The sequence below is a fragment of the Giraffa tippelskirchi genome, chromosome 7, assembly GCF_054371585.1.
Source record: "Giraffa tippelskirchi isolate mGirTip1 chromosome 7, T2T-mGirTip1v1.2.pri, whole genome shotgun sequence".
In the NCBI taxonomy this organism is placed as follows: domain Eukaryota; kingdom Metazoa; phylum Chordata; class Mammalia; order Artiodactyla; family Giraffidae; genus Giraffa; species Giraffa tippelskirchi.
The window spans coordinates 153,562,463-153,577,905 of record NC_137281.1 but is presented as its reverse complement, the minus strand read 5'-3'; the positions used below and the strand labels follow the sequence as shown (position 1 = coordinate 153,577,905).

The 15,443-nt window shown below is 36.5% G+C and overlaps 1 long non-coding RNA gene across 1 annotated transcript in view; it reads right to left on the bottom strand.

The window, feature by feature from the left end:
- Window positions 1-13,934, bottom strand: part of LOC145513673 (uncharacterized) — a 70,690-nt gene extending 56,756 nt beyond the window's left edge. The window contains exons 1-2 of the long non-coding RNA XR_014059687.1: window positions 13,772-13,934; window positions 13,112-13,190 (exon numbers count right to left, since the gene is read on the bottom strand). This is a non-coding gene — a long non-coding RNA (uncharacterized LOC145513673). The remainder of the gene's footprint in view (window positions 1-13,111; window positions 13,191-13,771) is intronic.
- Window positions 13,935-15,443: the final 1,509 nt, after the last annotated feature.

Genomic DNA, 15,443 nt, shown 5'->3' with positions numbered 1-15,443 from the left:
CTGAAATCTGTGAATGTGACTTAGTTTGGGGGAGAAAATGGTTTTTGTATATGTAATTAAGAATCTTAAGAGTATCCCAAATTACTCAGGTACGTCGTTCCTAAGTTCAGTAATAAGTGTCCTTAGAGAGCAGAGGAGAAGTGTAGGAAAAAGTGATGGAATGCAGAGGCAAAGATGGGAGGGATGTGGCCACAAGCCAAGGAATCCATGGAACACCCAGAGCCATCAGAAGCTGACAGAGACAAGGAAGGATTCTCCGTAGAGCCTCCAAGGGAGTGTGGCCTTGCCAACATTTCGATTTCAGACCTCTGTCCTCCAGAGCTCTTAGAAAATGCATTCATTTTGTTTCAAACCTACAAAAATATTAGTTTGTGGTAATTTTCTTATTGGAGCTTTAAGAAAAGAACACAGTCCCTAATGGCAGAGATGGATATATCAGGGTTTCAAGATTTTAGTCGTCAAAATTATTTAACTCCATTTGATTTAAAATGATGTGTAATATACAATCATTTCATTATATACTAGTAATATTTACAGAGGAAAGAAAGTGCATTGGTCAGCTAGTAAAATATTACTTTTGGTGTATTTGTTAACATAATGGAATTCTGGTTTACTTAGTAATCTCTTATGAGTTTGGTTAAATTGACTCAATCCAAAGATACTGATGAAATTAAAGTTCTATAGCATAGTTAAAATCCTACTCCTCAGTGTGATTATGGTGAGAGGGGCAGGATCTTGTATGTCTTTGTCAGAGATGTTCTTAGGAGGACCAGAAGGCACCATAATATTATTACTTTTGATGGCCAAAACTTGGCTTAAGAAAGTTTGTGCATATGTTCTTGGCTTCTTTCTACTAATCTTTAAATTGGTAGAAAGCATATGGAGTGTAGAATTAAAGAAAATATGTAAAAATGGATCTGTAGATGCATTAATTGTAGAATTGTCTAGGATGGATATGATAATCAGTACAGTAATATTAGGTTCACAAAGAGTCAGACACAACTGAGCAACTGAACAACAACAGTAACAGAAGGAGCTTACATCAACTGCACCTGTATGGTTCATGGAAATGTCAGAGCAAAGATAGCTGTGTTCAGTTTACCAATAAAACATACATATTAAAATAGATGGCAGAATTTTGAATTTATATATATATTTCATTCTGAAGTTAACATAGATCATTTTCATGTGATATAAAATACATATAATATATGTATGTGTATGTATAATATATGAACAAGTGTATATCTTTAAATTCATAGCTACCATTCATAAAGATTTAATAAGAATATGCTTCTGTTGTGAGTCTCGTAAGACAACCTCTATATTGGGTATCAGTTCAGTTCAGTCTCTCAGTTGTGTCCAACTCTTTGTGACCCCATGGTTCGCAGGACGCCAGGCTTCCCTGTCCATCACCAACTACCAGAGTCCACCCAAACCCATGTCCGTTGAGTCAGTGATGCCATCCAACCATCTAATCTTCTGTCATCCCCTTCTCCTCCCACTTTCAGTCTTTCCGAGCATGAAGGTCCCTTCCAATGAGTCAGTTCTTCATATTAGGTGGCCAAAATATTGGAGTTTCAGCTTCAACATCAGTCCTTCCAAGGAACATTCAGGACTGATTTCCTTTAGGATGGACTGGTTGGATCTCCTTGCAGTCCAAGGGACTCTCAAGAGTCTTCTCCAACACCACACTTCAAAAGCATCAATTCTTTGGCACTCAGCTTTCTTTATAGTCTGACTCTCACATTCATACATGACCACTGGAAAAACCATAGCCTTGACTAGATGGACCTTTGTTGACAAAGTGATGTCTCTGCTTTTTTATATGCTGTCCAGGCTGGTCATAACTTTCCTTCCAAGGAGTAAGCATCTTTTAATTTCATGGGTGCAATCACCATCTGCAGTGATTTTGGAGCCCAAAAAAATAAAGTCAGCCACTGTTTCCACTGTCTTCCACTTTCTCAAGAGGCAGGTCAGGTGGTCTGGTATTCCCATCTCTTTCAGAATTTTCCACAGTTTATGGTGATCCACACAGTCAAAGGCTTTGGCATAGCCAATAAAGCAGAAGTAGATGTTTTTCTGGAACTCTCTTGCTTTTTCGATGATCCAGCAGATGTCGGCAATTTGATCTCTGGTTCCTCTGTCTTTTCTAAATCCAGCTTGAACACCTGGAAGTTCATGGTTCACGTGTTGCTGAAGCCTTCCTTGGAGAATTTTGAGCATTACTTTACTATCATGTGAGATGAGTGCAATTGTGTGATAGTTTGAGCATTCTTTGGCATTGCCTTTCTTTGGGATTGAAATGAAAACACCTTTTCCAGTCCTGTGGCCACTGCTGAGTTTTCCAAATTTGCTGGCATATTGAGTGCAGCACTTTCACAGCATCTTTTAGGATTTGAAATAGCTCAGCTGGAATTCCATCACCTCCACTGGCTTTGTTTGTAGTGATGCTTCCTAAGGTCCATTTGACTTCACATTCCAGGATGTCTAGCTCTAGGTGAGCGATCATACCATCATGATTATCTGCATCGTGAAGATCTTTTTGGACAGTTCTTCTGTGTATTCTTGCCACCTCCTCTTAATATCTTCTGCTTCTGTTAGGTCCCTACCATTTATGTCCATTACTGAACCCATCTTTGCATGAAATGTTCCTGTGGTATCTCTAATTTTCTTGAAGAGATCTCTAGTCTTTCCCATTCTTTTGTTTTTCTCTATTTCTTTGCACTGATCTCTGAGGAAGTCTTTATTATCTCTCCTTGCTATTCTTTGGAACTCTGCATTCAAATGGGTATATCTTTCCTTTTCTCCTTGCTTTTCACTTCTCTTCCTTTCACAGCTATTTGTAAGGCCTCCTCAGACAGCCATTTTGCTTTTTTGCATTTCTCTTTCTTGGGGATGGTCTTGATTCCTGTCTCCTGTACATTGTCACGAACCATAGGATGCAGCAAAAGTAGTAATAAGAGGGAAGTTTACAGAAATACAATCCTATCTCAAGAAACAAGAAAAACATCAAATAGACAACCTAACTTTACACCTAAAACAACTGGAAAAAGAAAAACAAAAACACCCCCAAATTAGTAGAAGGAAAGAAATCATAAAGTCCTGAGCAGAAGTAAATGAAAAAGAAATGAAAGAAACAATAGCAAATATTAATAAAACTAAAAACTCATTCTTTGAGAAGATAAGAAAAATTGAAAAACCTTTATCCAGACTCATCAAGACAAAAAGAAGAATCAAATCAACAAAACAAGAGACTATTTTGAACAACTATATGACAATAAAATGGATAACCTGGAAGAAATGGATAGATTCTTGGAAAATTTCAGTCTGCCAAGACTGAACCAGGAAGAAATAGAAATTATGAACAAGCCAATTACAAGTGCTGAAATTGAAGCTGTGATCAAAACTCTCCCAAAAAGCAAAAGCCCAGGTCCAGATGGCTTCACAGGAGAATTCTATCAAACATTTAAAGAAGAACTAATGCCTATCCTTTTAAAACTCTTTCAAAAAATTACAGAGGAAAGAACACTTCCAAACTCATTCTATGAGGCCACCATCACCCTGATACCAAAACCAAACAAAGAAAACACACATAAAAAGAAAACTACAGGCCAATATCCTGATGAACATATATGCAAAAATCCTCAACAAAATTTTAGCAAATAGAATTCAGCAGCACATCAAAAAGCTCATACACCATGATCAAGTTGTGTTTATTCCAGGGATGCAAGGATTCTTCAATATACACAAATCAATCAATGTGATACACCATATTAACAAACTGAAAGATAAGATAAAAACCATATGATCATCTCAATAGATGCAGAAAAGGCCTTTGGCAAAATTCAGCACCCATTTATGACTAAAGCTCTTCAAAAAATGGGCATAGAAGAACCTACCTAACATAGTAAAAGCCATATATGCTAAGCCTACAGCAAACATTATTCTCAATGGTGAAAAACTGAAAGCATTCCCCCTAAGATCAGGAACAAGACAAGGGTGTTCACTTTCAACACTATTATTCGACATAGTTCTGGAAGTCCTAGCTACAGCAGTCAGAGAAGAAAAAATAACAGGAATCCAGATCAGAAAAGAAGAAGTAAAGCTCTCACTGTTTGCAGATGACATGATACTGTACATAGAAAACCCTAAAGATAGGATCAGAAATTACTACAGCTAATCAGTGAATTTAGCAATGTTGCAGGATACAAAATCAATACACAGAAATCACTTGCATTTCTTTATACTAACAATGAAAATTCAGAAAGAGAAATTAAGGTATCAATCCCATTCACCATTGCAATAAATAGAATTAAACATCTAGGAATAAACTTACCTAAGGAGACAAAAGAACTGTACACAGAAAATTATAAGACACTAATGAAAGTAATCAAAGATGACATAAACAGATGGAGAGATATTCCATGTTCCTGGGTAGGAAGAATCAATATTTTGATAATGACTATATTACAAAATGCAATCTACAGATTCATTGTGATCCCTATCAAATTACCAATGGCATTTTTCACAGAACTAGAAAAAAAGTTTCACAATTCATATGGAAACACAAAGACCCTGAATAGCCAAAGAAGTCTTGAGAAAGAAGAATGGAGCTGAAGGAATCAACCTTCCCGACTTCTGATTATACGACAAAGCTACAGTCATCAAGACAGTATGGTACTGGCACAAAAACAGAAATATAGAACAATGGAACAAGATAGAAAGCCCATATGGATACCTTATTTTTGACAAAGGAGGAAAGAATATATAATGGGGCAAAGACAGCCTCTTCAGTAAATGGTGCTGGGAAAACTGGACAGCTACATGTAAAAGAATGAAGTTAGAACACTTCCTAATACCATACTGAAAGATAAACTCAAAATGCATTAACGACCTAAATGTAGGACCAGAAACTATAAAATTCTTAGAGGAAAACATAGGCAGAACACTCAATGACATAAATCAAAGCAAGATCCTCTATGACCCATCTCCTAGAGTAGTGGAAATAAAAACAAACAAGTGGGACCTGATTAAACTGAAAAGCTTTTGCACAGCAAAGGAAACTATAAGCAAAGTGAAAAGACAACCCTCAGAATGGGAGAAAATAATAGCAAATGAAACAACTGACAAAGGATTAATTTCCAAAATATACAAGCAGCTCACACAACCCAATGCCAGAAAAACAAACAATCCATTAAAAAGTGGAAAAAAGACCTAAACAGACATTTATCCAAAGAAGACATACAGATGGCTAACAAACACATACACATGAAAAGATGCTCAACCTTGCTCATTATTAGAGAAATGCAAATCAAAACCACAAAGAGCTATCACCTTACACCAGTCAGAATGGCCATCATCAAAAAGTCTGCAAATGATAAATGCTGGAGAGGATGTGGAGAAAAGGGAACACTCTTGCACTGTTGGTGGAAATGTAAATTGATAGAGCCACTATGGAAGACGGTATGGAGATTCCTTAAAAAAAAAAACTAGGAATAAAACCACCATATGACCAAGCAACCCCACTCCTAGGCATATACCCTGAGGAAACCAAAATTGAAAAAGAACATTGTGCGTTGAAGCACTATTTACAATAGCTAGAACATGGAAGCAACCTAGATATCCATTGACAGATAAATAGATAAAGAAGTTGTGGTATATATACACAATGGAATATTACTCAGCCATAAAAAGGAACACCTTTGAGTCAGTTCTAATGAGGTGGATGAACCTAGAACCTATTATACAGAGTGAAGTAAGTCAGAAAGAGAAAGATAAATATTGTATTCTAATGCATATATACAGAATCTAGAAAAATGGTACTGAAGAATTTATTTACAGAGCAGCAGTGGAGAAACAGACACAGAGAACAGACTTGTGGACATGAGGAGAGGGGAGGAGAGGGTGAGACGTATGGAAAGAGTAAAATGGAAACTTACATTACCATGTGTAAAATAGATGGCTGATGGGAATTTGCTGTATGGCTCAGGAAACTCAAACAGGAGCTCTGTGACAACCTGGAGGGGTGGAATGGGGAGGGAGGTGGGAGGCGGGCTCTGGAGAGAGGAGATATATGTATACCTATGGCTGATTCATGTTGAGGTTTGACAGAAGACAACAAAATTCTATGAAGCAATTATCCTTCAATAAAAAATAAATTAATTTTAAAAAAAGTAGATGATTGTTTCTATGATAGGATTTTTCTTTGGTTCCAAATTGCCTTTTTGCAGTCCTTCTAAAGACCCAAATAGTCATTCCTAGGGTCTTGAACTGCAGGGCATTTTTTCAGAATCTCCTACTAAAATATAAATAATCTACTGTCTAAACAGTGTCATTTTAACTCATGTGTTCCAATCATCATGTTTTATAAGGAGAAAAAAATTCAGGGTGATTTAATTGATAATATGGAGACCAGAAGCCAGGAAAATACGAAAGCATTGGCAAATCTCTACGCTCTAGTAAATGAGCTACTTTGTAACCCTTAAATATAAATGAGATCTCACTGAAAGAAAACTGATTTTTTTCCTGACAGTTTATCATTAGAAATAGTTCAGTTTTCCTTAAGAGATTAAAAAAGACTGATGTAGTGAAAAAGAAGTGAAACACAATTATACTCTTTGTAGGACAAGACAACAGAAGGAATCTTACATTTTTTGTGAAAGACCTACCTCATAATGGTAATAAGACTAGAGATGTTACTTAGTTAACATGTCTTCTTAGGAGATCTCAGGAGGCACACTTTAGCCAATAGCACCCTCTTCTCTGTGAACAGAGTCAAACATTACAGTGAACACAGAGGTGGCACCGACTGGTTATATGATATATACCATATGTAAGATATAATGCTTAAGGGGCATTACAGCTAAGAAGTTAAGATCCTGGTGTTAGGAGTCAGCTAGTGGCATTGTGGATGACTTATTTACTGTCACAAGGATTTTCTTCACTTATGGAATAGAGACATAAATAGCATTGTTGTAAGGTCTAAGTTGACAATACATATAAATAACTTGGACTTCCCTGGTGGCTCAGTGGTAAAGAGTCTGCCTGTCAATGCAGGAGACTTGGGTTTGTTCCCTGGGTCAGGAAAAATTCCCTAGAGGAGGAAATGGCAACTCACTTTAGTATTCTTGCCTAGAGTATCCCATAGACAGAAGAGCCTGGTGGGCTACAGTCCATGGAGTCACAAAGAGTCAGACATGAGTGAGCACACACACACACACACACACACATAAATAACTTATCACAAAATTAGGCACATATATGTCTCATTAAATGATTGGTTCATTACTATCTTCGTCATAATCACCATCATCCATTTTTCCCTACAAGATTCACATTTAACAAATCAATATGCAATGATTTTAGGTTAACTGTTAATATCTTTAGTGAAAGACCCTAGGGATTAACAATGTGAAATACATACTTGGTGAAGTCATGGAAACTCACAGGTTTCAGGAAAGGTTTCTTTCCCCTTTCCATGCAAATATCAACTACACAGCGTTTGATGATCTTACATAACTGATTGACCTTAATGGCACATTGATGTTGTACATATTGTATTGATTGGAAATGCCAGCTCAATAAAGCACTCCAACTAGGTATTTCTGTACCTATGAAAATTTATAAACTGCCTCAAGTTCAGAGTTCTGATCCTTGCTAACATGTTCACTTTGAGTATATTCTGTTCCATCGCTTTGGATCCAGAATATAATAAATATTTTTTCAAGTGAACACATTTACCCCTTAGCTGAGAGGCCAAATAGCTTAAAATGTGTTATAATAAAAAAAATTTACTGTTTCTGTCTTGATAAGCTGGGAATGTGGCTTTTTCAAGCTAGTTTTGTACATGAGAATGGATAGCTTTTGGTAATTGTCAGTATTGACTACTATTAATATTATACTTTGCTTCCAGAGTAAAAATTTGTCAAGAGTAACATAAACCTGTGTATGTTCATGCTCTAGCTGACATTCTCTTCTTTAATTTCTAGCAATCAAACCCCAGGTCCTGGAAGTATGACAGCTGTACTGCTGCTACTCCACGTCCCTCTGCTGGTAGTCAGGTTTTCTTTCTTCTTTTCTTTTTCCTTTTTAAATAAGAGATAACTTCTTTTTATCTATTCTTTCTCTTTTTTAAATAAAAGACAACTTCTTTTTTATCCCTTTATCTGTTCTTTCTCTTCTAGAGAAACATCACTCTCTCCACTTATGTCTATCATATTTTCTTCCATTTTCAGTGAGATGTTGTCTAATTTTCCCAGTAACTCAGGGTCTTAGCTTTTGTATCAGTCAGACATGGAAAGAGATACATAATGTTTCCAGCTTCCCTTTTCTCTAGAAATCTTTCTCTGGAGTTACATCTGTGTCAGAGAGATTATACTGACAGGTAGTGGGCATTCCTCAAATATTCTAGACTCCATTTACCTAGCAAAGATTGTTTTCGATTTTGTATACATTTTTTTTTTTTTCCCCTCTGCGGTCCCATTTATTTTTTTTATTTTTTTTTAATAAATTTATTTATTTTAGTTGGGGGCTAATTACTTTACAATATTATAGTGGTTTTTGCCATACATTGACATGAATCAGCCATGGGTTTACATGTGTTCCCCCTCCTGGACCCCCCACCCACCTCCCTCCCCATCCCATCCCTCTGGGTCATCCCATTGCCCCAGCCCTGAGCATTTGTCTCATGCATCGAACATGGAATGGTGTTCTGTTTCACATATGATAATATACATGTTTCAATGCTATTCTCCCAGAACGTCCCACCCTCACCTTCTCCCTCAGAGTCCATAAGACTGTTCTATGCATCTGTGTCTCTTATTCTGTTGTATACATTTTTAATCGACATACTGAAGAAGTTCCAGTAAAGACTTTTTTAGGGCTTGTGCTCAGTCTTGTCCAACTTTTTGCAACCCTTTGGACGGTAGCTCACCAGGCTTCTCTGTCCATGGAAATTTGCAGGCAAGAATACTGGAGTGGGTTTCCATTTCCTCCTCCAGGGGACCTTCCTGACCCATCAAATCCATGTCTCCTGCATTGCAGGCAGATTCTTTACCACTGAGCCAATTAGCCACACACTATTTAGAACCAGAAAACTGATAGAGTTTCAGTATTGGCTTTGAAATTAGATAAAAATAAATTTAATAATAACCACAATACTAACTATATATACTAACTAACTATATATTATACTAACTATATATACTATCACGGCATGGCATCCGGTCCCATCACTTCATGGCAAATAGATGGGGAAACAATGGGAACAGTGAGAGACTTTATTTTTGGGGGCTCCAAAATCACTGCAGATGGTGACTGCAGCCATTAAATTAAAAGATGCTTGCTCCTTGGAAGAAAAGCTATGAGCAACCTAGAGAGCATATTAAAAAGCAGAGACATGACTTTGCCAACAAAGGTCTGTCTAGTCAAAGCTATGGTTTTTCTAGTAGTCATGTTTGGATGTGAGAGTTGGACTATAAAGAAAGCTGAGCACAGAAGAATTGATGCTTTTGAACTGTGGTGTTGGAGAAGACTCTTGAGAGTCCCTTGGACTGCAAGGTGATACAACCAGTCAATGCTAAAGAAAATCAGTCCTGAATATTCATTGGAAGGATTGATGTTGAAGCTGAAACTCCAATACTTAAGCCACCTGATGCGAAGAGCTGACTCATTTCAAAAGACCCTGATGCTGGGAAAGATTGAGGGCAGGAGGAGAAGGGGACAGAGGATGAGATGGTTGGATGGCATCACCGACTCAATGGTCATGAGTTTGAGTAAACTCTAGGAGTTGGTGATGGACAGGAAGGGCTGGTGTGCTGCAGTCCATGGGGTTGCAAAGAGTTGGACATGACTGAGCAACTGAACTGAACTGATTATACTAACAGATGTAATTTCTGAAAGAGAAAGGAAGGCATTAGTTATATTTATCAAAATTAAGAGGATGGGAAGAACAATGAGGTATCCAATATTAACACAATAAAGATGGTCAATTAAAGAGCAAATAAATTAATTAAAGCAATAAATGTGAATGAATGAAATGTCACTATTAGGAGACAGATTGGACAAGAAACAAAGTCTAAATGTATGGTGCTTTCAGGAAGTTATTTAAAACAGAAAACATGGGGAAACTAAATGAGATGATGATCACAAATATGCCAGGAAAGCATGTAAATGAGAAAAATACAAAGTTAATGTTAAGAAGTATGCTCAAGCAAAAAGCATAAAAGATAATTTCCACTCAAGATATTCAAATATAAACCAAATAATGATATTTTGTAATAAGACAAGTATCATCACCTACGGAATATTAAAACTATAAAAATCTTTAAAAAGAAAATTTAAAAAGTAGGCAATTTTAAAAGTGAAATATATAAATCAGTAAAACAAATATTTAATTTTTCCACCAATAAAATGCATTCTACTTAATTACGGGTCCTCTTAATGCTCATCAAGCATTATCTTTCAAGCTGACAGATGGTAGATAAATTTTATAACTTTTCTAGAAGGGAATTTTGCATTGTATATCAAAATCACAGATCATTTGACCATGATATTCTTAGAAAGATTTATATTCAGATTTGTTGAACATATCGTTATTCAAAAGTCCATAAAGTTGGAAACAATATAAATGTCTCACAACATGGAGTTTTAAAAATAAATGACAATAATGCAATCTAGTGTTTTAAATAATATATATCATGTTAGAGGCATTGATTAAATCAATAAACATACATATAAAACCATCTGATTAGAACAAGCCTAGGAAGTAGGATTGTTTTTACTCCTGATTTTCATTTATGGGAACTGAGAAAGTGAGAAATTAATGAATTTGCTCAAGTTCAAAAGTCAATAATGGTAAAGTAGTGATTAAAGCTCAGGCAATCTGGTCCTGAGGCTCAGTTCCATAATCTCTCTATGCTATAAAGGTTTCTAAATGAAAGCATCCATTATTAAAGAATAATTTGTATCCATGGAAGTATGATTTTAAGAGGTTTTTCAAGAAAATGAGAAAATGTCCATGATATTGGTAAGTGAAATAAAATCTTCCTATGTAAGATACATGAGTATATAAAACCATGACAGGGATGATTTATACAAAGGGTATTGCCAGAGAGGAAGTATAGATTATTCATAATAGTTTTATATCTTGTGAATTTTCCAACATTTCTAAAATAAATTTACTTTAATAAAAACACATAATAATTGTGGCAGTAAATGATCAGTATTTTATACCATAATATGTCTACTATATGGTATCTTTATCATCTAGTAATACTGATATATTGAACAGTCTAATAAACAGCACCCAGAAATTCCTGGAACAGTGCCTATAAAGTATATATATATATTTATTCTGATTGATGACATAATTATTCAAAACTATTTTTTAAAAATTGTGTGGCAACAAATCAGTCTAAATCTGAATAACAAGTTAGTAAGAGTTGAGTGTGGGATTGGATACAGAAGTAAAAATGATATACATTCTTTCTAAAAAGAGAAACTAAAAAAAACTTGCTGAACTTGAATGTAAAAAAAAGATTTTCAGGACTTTTAGACGTACCACAAACTTAACACGCATAAAAAACGACACCTGAGTTTTTCTGCTTCAGCACACTTTCTCAGATTTCAAGGGTTCAAGATATTCTTCCAAAATGTTGAGCCATTGATCTGTGTTTTTCCTCTTCCTCTTTCTCCCTCAGTTTATTTTTTAAGGCAAAAGACAAATTAGAGAAAGAGGAATAAAACCATTTGCCATAGAGCCACAGGCCTTTAACTTTCTCCTCGCCACCCCCCAGGGTAAAATGGTTTGGTACAACAAACACAAGATCCTAATTCTTAATTGAACTTCTCAGAACCAAATATATATATATATATATACACACATGTATATATAATAAAAGTCAGAAGAACAACTGTTATAATAGATATAATAGATGAATAGAGAAAAATATTCAATGTTCATATTCAATATGGTGGTTTGGTAAATATTTAGAATTTGGAATGTGGCTATGAGAGATGAATAGATTTCAGAATGCACAGTTTTAAAAGGAATGTGTTAATGAGTATTTGAGGTAAGTGAAGGAATAATAGGAGTCTGTTCTTTCTTTCTAGAAATGTACTTATTATTTGGCCCTTTGCCCCTACTTACACTCTACCCTAATTCTCAGCCTATAGGTTCATTGCCTGAGTTATTGTTCAAAATGCGGAATAGTTCTTGACAGTCTGTATAGAACCTGAGATATTTCCTTCATTTTCTTCTGGTGATGGTTGTTGTTCAGTTGCACAGTCTTGTCTGACTCTGCAACCCCATGGGCTGCAGCACTCCAGACGTCCCTGTCCATCACCAACTCCCGGAGCTTACTCAAACTGATGTCCATCGAGTTGGTGATGCCATCCAACCATCTCATCCTCTGTCATCCCCTTCTCCTCCTGCCTTCCATCTTTGCCAGCATCAGGGTCTTTTCCAATGAGTTGGTTCTTCACATCAGGTGGTCAAAGTATTAGAGCTTCAGCTTCAGCATCAGTCCTTTCAGTAAATATTCAGTACTGATTTCCTTTAGGATGGACTGGTTGGCTTTCCTTGTAGTCCAAGGGACTCTCAAGAGTCTTCTCCAACACCACAGCTCAAAAACATCAATTCTTTGGTGTTCAGCCTTCTTTATGGTCCAACACTCACATCCATACACAACTACTGGGGATACCATAGCTTTGACTATATGGACCTTCATTGGCAAAGTATTGTCTCTGCTTTTTATTTTTATTTTTTAGCATTTTAAAATGTTTATTTTCTATTTTTTAACTTTACAATATTGTAGTTGTTTTGCCATACATTGACATGAATCCACTATGGGTGTACATGTTTTGTCTCTGCTTTTTAATATGCTCTCTAGGTTTGTCATAGCTTTTCTCCCAAGGAATGGTTAGATCCATGAGGATGACATCTAACCATTTATAACCCAGTTTCACCTGCATTAACAACACCTCTTTCTGACTCCATCCTAACTAACCCTCCTGCTAGAAAAAATTTGCAACATTCCAAACAAATCAAACTCTTTCAAACTTGTGTTTTCGCACATCTTATCCAGTGTACTTCGTCCCTTTACCTCACCTGGTACTGAGTTTCTCTTTTTCTCTATTTACAGTCTTGGCTCTAATTGTGCAGGAAAAATATTTACATCCATGAGTTCCTAAAGTAAAAAAAAAAAAAAAAAAAACATAAATTTTTCATAATCATATTCTTAGCACCCAGCACAGTGTCCAGTCCAAACAATTAATAGATAGTGATGGGATTAAGAATGAAATGAGGCATGCGTTTGTTGGCAGACAATGTTAAAATGAAGCAGGTGCAGTTGTTGAAAATCTACATTTCATTTCTAAATAGCTCAGGAGTGAATACATTTTTTTCCCTAAATTTTATAAATTTTTTCATGAATTCGTTAAGCTCTCCCCCTACATCCACCAGAATCATTGATTTTGATAGTGAAAGACTATATATAAAAATAATGTCCAGATCGTTTATAAAAATAGAATTCTGACTCAAGCTACCATAAGCAGCCCAGGAAATAAAGCCATTATCTACAGTAATCAGCCCAATAAGCCAGCCTATTAATCTACAACTTAGACTTATGGGAAGTCAGACCACTTTGTCTAGTAAACAGTCAAGAAAATCAAACAATAACTACTGGAACGGTAGGCTCTAAAGAGCCAGGACCTGATTAATAACTGATAACTCTCCTAATCCTGTCCGCACTTCCAACTTAGGACCAACCTGAGAAGGCCGGATGTGCACCACAACCAGTCACGTAGAATCCACTTGTATCCAGCCTGCCTTTAGTTCTCTAGCAAAGCTTCCTCACGCTTCGCCTGCCTTCGTCCTGCGTCTGCTAAAGGCTAGTGACGGTGGTGGTGAACTCCCTTCATATACGCGAACTCTGCAAAAATGAATGTTGCCCGCTTTAATTTGGTAGGCTCATTAATTTACACGCTTCATTAAACATATGGATTAGTCTGGGAGAAAATGGAAGATTTATGAGTTGTTCCATTCAAGAACATGGGCTACATTTCCATTTTTCAGAATATATTTTATTTGCATTGTTTTGTAGTAATCTTTGTAGATGTATAATCTTTATCAGGCTAATAACTTACATTATTCAAATTCTATTTAATTCTGTTTTTGCTGCTTAATCTATCACTTCATTAAAGAGAAGTTCTAGAATTTCTAGGCCCAGCTATTTAGTATTTCTCTTCTGACTGCTATTTATTTGATGCTATATTTTAGGTTTATATATGGCCTGGAGGGATGTATATTCTTGCTTTATTTTCCACTTAGCAGTATATTTTTTAATTAATTAATTTATTTTAATTCAGTTAAATTCAGTTCAGTTCAGTCGCTAAGTCGTGTCCGACTCTTTGCAACCCCATGAATTGCAGCATGCCATGCCTCCCTGTCCATCACCAACTCCCGGAGTTTACCCAAACTCATGTCCATCGAGCCGGTGATGCCATCCAGCCATCTCATCCTCTGTCGTACCCTTCTCCTCCTGCCCCCAATCCTTCCCAGCATCAGGGTGTTTTCCAATGAGTCAACTCTTCGCATGAGGTGGCCAAGTATTGGAGTTTCAGCTTTAACATCAGTCCTTCCAGTGAACACCCAGGACTGATCTCCTTTAGGATGGACTGGTTGGATCTCCTTGCAGTCCAAGGGACTCTCAAGAGTCTTCTCCGACACCACAGTTCAAAAGCATCAATTCTTCAGTGCTTATCTTTCTTTATAGTCCAACTCTCACATCCATACATGACCACTAGAAAAACCATAGCTTTGACTAGATGGACTTTTGTTGGCAAAGTAATGTCTCTGCTTTTTAATATGCTATCTAGGTTGGTCATAACTTTCCTTTCAAAGAGTAAGCATCTTTTAATTTCATGGCTGCAGTCACCACCTGTAGTGATTTTGGAGCCCCCCAAAATAAAGTCTGTCAGTTTCTCCATCTATTTGCCATGAAGTGATGGGACTGGATGCCATGATCTTAGTTTTCTGAATGTTGAGCTTTAAGCCAACATTTTCACTCTCCTCTTTCACTTTCATCAAAAGACTCTTTGGGTCTTCTTCACTTTCTGCCATAAGGGTGGTGTCATCTGCATATTGGAAGTTATTGATATTTTTCCCAGCAATCTTGATTCCAGCTGTGCTTCATCCAGCCCAGCGTTTTTTCATGATGTATTCTGCATATAAGTTAAATAAGCAGGGTGACAATATACAGCCTTGACGTACTCCTTTTCCTATTTGGAACCAGTCTCCTATTCCATGTCCAGTTCTAACTGTTGCTTCCTGATCTGCATACAGATTTCTCAGGAGGCAGGTCAGGGGGTCTGGTACTCCCATCTCTTGAAGAATTTTCCACAGTCTGTTGTGACCCACACAGTCAAGGGCTTTGACATAG